This window comes from Rhinopithecus bieti, unplaced genomic scaffold (genome assembly GCF_001698545.2).
Source record: "Rhinopithecus bieti isolate Rb0 unplaced genomic scaffold, ASM169854v2 scaffold_12667, whole genome shotgun sequence".
NCBI classification, from domain to species: domain Eukaryota; kingdom Metazoa; phylum Chordata; class Mammalia; order Primates; family Cercopithecidae; genus Rhinopithecus; species Rhinopithecus bieti.
Window position 1 is genome coordinate 514,963 of NW_016807256.1, and position 3,383 is coordinate 518,345.

Consider the following 3,383-nt stretch of genomic DNA (forward strand, 5'->3'; position numbering starts at 1 on the left):
TAGCTGGGGACTACAGGCGCCCGCCACCTCGCCTGGCTAGTTTTTTGTATTTTTTAGTAGAGACGGGGTTTCACCATGTTAGCCAGGATGGTCTTGATCTTCTGACCTCGTGATCCGCCTGTCTTGGCCTCTCAAAGTGCTGGGATTACAAGCTTGAGCCACTGCGCCTGGCCACATTTCGCACTTCTTTTGTTGTTAAATTTATTTGTGAATTTTATTCTTTGTATGCTCTTGTACACAGAATTGTTTTCATGATTTCATTTTTGAATTGTTCATTAAAAGTGTATAGAAATAACGATTGATTTTAAAAAATATATTGATCTTGTATTCTGTGGCCTTCCTAAACTTTTTATTTTCGCTCTGTCTCTCTCTTTTGGCGGGGGACCGGGGTCTTGCTCTTGTCACCCAGGCTAGAGGCCGGAGTGTAGTGGTGCAATCACAGCTCACTGCAGTCTTGAACTCCTAGGCTCAAGCAAATCCTCCCTTCTCAGCCTCCAGAGTAGCTGGGACTACAGGAGCAGGCCACCATGTTAGGTTCTAATTTACTTTATTTTATTTTATTTTTAGAGATGGAGTCTCGCTATGCTGCACACGCTGGTGTTGAACTCCTGGGCTCAAGTAATCCTCCTGCCTCAGCCTCCCAAAGCACTGGGATTATAGGCATAAGCCACCATTCCTGGCCCTTTTTATTAGTTCTAATAGGTTTTATTTGTGTGGATTCTTTGTGATTTTCTACACACAGCACGTGTCATCTGCAAGTAAGGAGAATTTTACTTATTCCTTTCCAATTGGGATGCTTATTTCCTTGTTCCCTTCCTTTTCTCTCTTTTTTCTTTTTGTTTCTCCCGCTTATTGCACTACCAAGAACCCCCAATACTACATTAAATACAAGTGGTAAAAGAATCCTTTCCTTGTTCCTAATCTTAGAGGGAAAACATTTAGTCTTTCATCATTAAGTGTCATGTTAGATGTGGATTTTTCATAGATGCCCTTTGTCATGAGTAACTTCCATTCTGTTCCTGTTCCTAGTTTGTAGAAAGGTGAAGGTGTTGAGCTTCTTGGTGATGAAGCGTGATTTGTGCTGACGGCGCAGGACCCGGTGGGGCAGCGGGAACTTGATCTTGGAGTCGAGGAACTGCTTGATGGCCGACCAGCGGCACTTGCTGGCTGCGATCTCCCTCACCTTCATGATCTGGATGGAGTGGACCCGGGCGCCGTGCCGGGCGCCCATGTCTCAGTAGCACTGGGTGACAGCCCCGCAGTGGTCAGGTCCCGGTATTCCCGGTACATGTTGTGGGTGCCTCTCCGGGAGTCATAGCGCAGCGAGATGCCTGAGTTCTACACCCGCAGGGGGCGCTTCTCAAACACCTGCCCACAGTAGACAGTCTCCCCTGAAGACTTCTTCAACTTCTTTAACTGAGATACGAAGTGCCGGAAGGGGGACTTGGCAACGACATGATTAGGCGCAAAGATTCGCATGCGGTAGAGAGGCGGTGTGTGGCATTTGGGGGTGGGCAGGCAGCGACCCACCACCTTGTACTCTAGTAGTGCGCTCGGGACCTTCATGGCGTCCTCTGCGTTCGCCGCCACCCGCAAAAGGACTGTTTTAAGTCATGAATGGATGTTAGATTCTGTCGAATCTTTTTATGCACCTATTGAGAGGATCATGTGGTTTTGTCCTTTTCTGTTAATGTGGTGTATTACACTGAGTTTCAGATGTTAAATCAAGCTTGTATTCTTGGTATAAATCCCACTTGATGATGGTGTCTAATCCTTATGTGCTGCTAGATTTAGTTTTTAAATATTGTGTTAAAGATTTTTGCATCCAGGAGTTCATGAAACATATTGAGATGTAGTTGTTTCCTTGTGATATCCTTGGTATGAGGGTAATACTGGGCTGATAGAATGAGATAGGAAGTGCTCCTACTCCTCTATTTTCTGAAAGACTCTGTGAAGGATTGGCGTTCATCATTCTTCAGTTATTTGATAGAATTCACCAGTGAAGCCATCTGGGCTTGGATTTTCTTTGTGGGAATATTTTCAATTACTAATTCAATTTATTTGCTTGGTATGAGTCTATTCAGATTTTTAATTTATTTTAAAGTCAGTTTTGGTCATGTGTCTTTCTAGGAATTTCTCCATTTCATCTGAGTTGTCCAATTGTTTTGGCATGAAGTCATCAAAGCATTCTCTTATAATCCTTTAAATTTCTATAGGTCAGTAGTAATGCCCCCCTTTTCTCTTCTTGATCTTGGTAATTTGATTCTCTTTTCTTTTTGGTCACTCTAGCCAAGATCAATTTTGCTGATTTTCAAAGAGCTGACTTTTGTTTTCATTAATTTTTCTCTATTGTTTTCCTGTTTTCAATTCCATTAGTTTCTGTGCTAATCTTTATTTCCTTCCTTCTGCTAGCTTTGGATTTAGTATGCTCTTCTTTTTCTAGTTTGTCAAGGTAGATGCAAGGTTATTAATTTGAGATCTTTCTTTTTTTTTGCTGGTGTAGGCCTTTAAAGCTGTAAGTTTCCCTCTGAGTACTGCTTTAGCTGCATTCCATGCATTTGGATATGTTGTGTTTTCATTTTCATTCTCTTCAGGCTTTTCTAATTTCCTTTGTTTTTTCTTTGACTTGCCAGTTATTTAGAAGAGTGTTGCATAATTTCCAAGTATTTTGGACTGCCTAGGTTTCTATCTTTTTGGATTTATAATTTAATTCTGTCGCGGTCAGAGAACATATTTTATATTATTTAAGTTCCTTTAAATATATTGAGACTTGTTTTATGACCTAGATTATGGTCTATCCTGGAGAATGTTTCATGTGCACTTGAAAAAAATGTGTACTTGGCAATTGTTGAATGGTGTGTTCTATAGGTATCAGTTAGGTCAAATTTGTTGATAGTATTGTTCAGATTTTATATATCCTTTCCGTTTTTTCTTTCTAGTCCTATCAACTATTGAAAATAGAGCATTGAAATGTCCATCTGTTGTATTTGAATTTTCTTTTGTATTTTTAGTAGAGACAGGATTTCCCCATGTTGGCCAGGCTGGTCTCGAACTCCTGACCTCAAGTGATCTGCCCACCTCGGCCTCACAAAGTGCTGGGATTACAGGCGTGAGCCACTGCGCTGGCCAATTTTCCTCTGTTGATTTTTAATTACATTGAAGCAGAAATTTAGACATAAATAGGCATTCATTCACTCCAGGTTTGAGTTATTTTCTTAGGGTTTTCTCTAGCGATCACATTATGAGTCTTAACTAATCACAATCCACCTCAGGTGAATACTCACTTAATTTTGGTGAAATATGGAGACTTTGCCAAAGTATGGCTACATTCTTTCCCACTTCTTTTGAGCTAGTAATGCCATGTATATTACATCTATATAGGT

The 3,383-nt window shown here is 40.9% G+C and overlaps 1 pseudogene; it reads right to left on the reverse strand.

Annotated features, from left to right (window-relative positions):
- Positions 1-1,036: 1,036 nt before the first annotated feature.
- Positions 1,037-1,566, reverse strand: LOC108535058 (60S ribosomal protein L18a pseudogene; annotated as a pseudogene).
- Between the last annotated feature and the right edge of the window lie 1,817 nt (positions 1,567-3,383).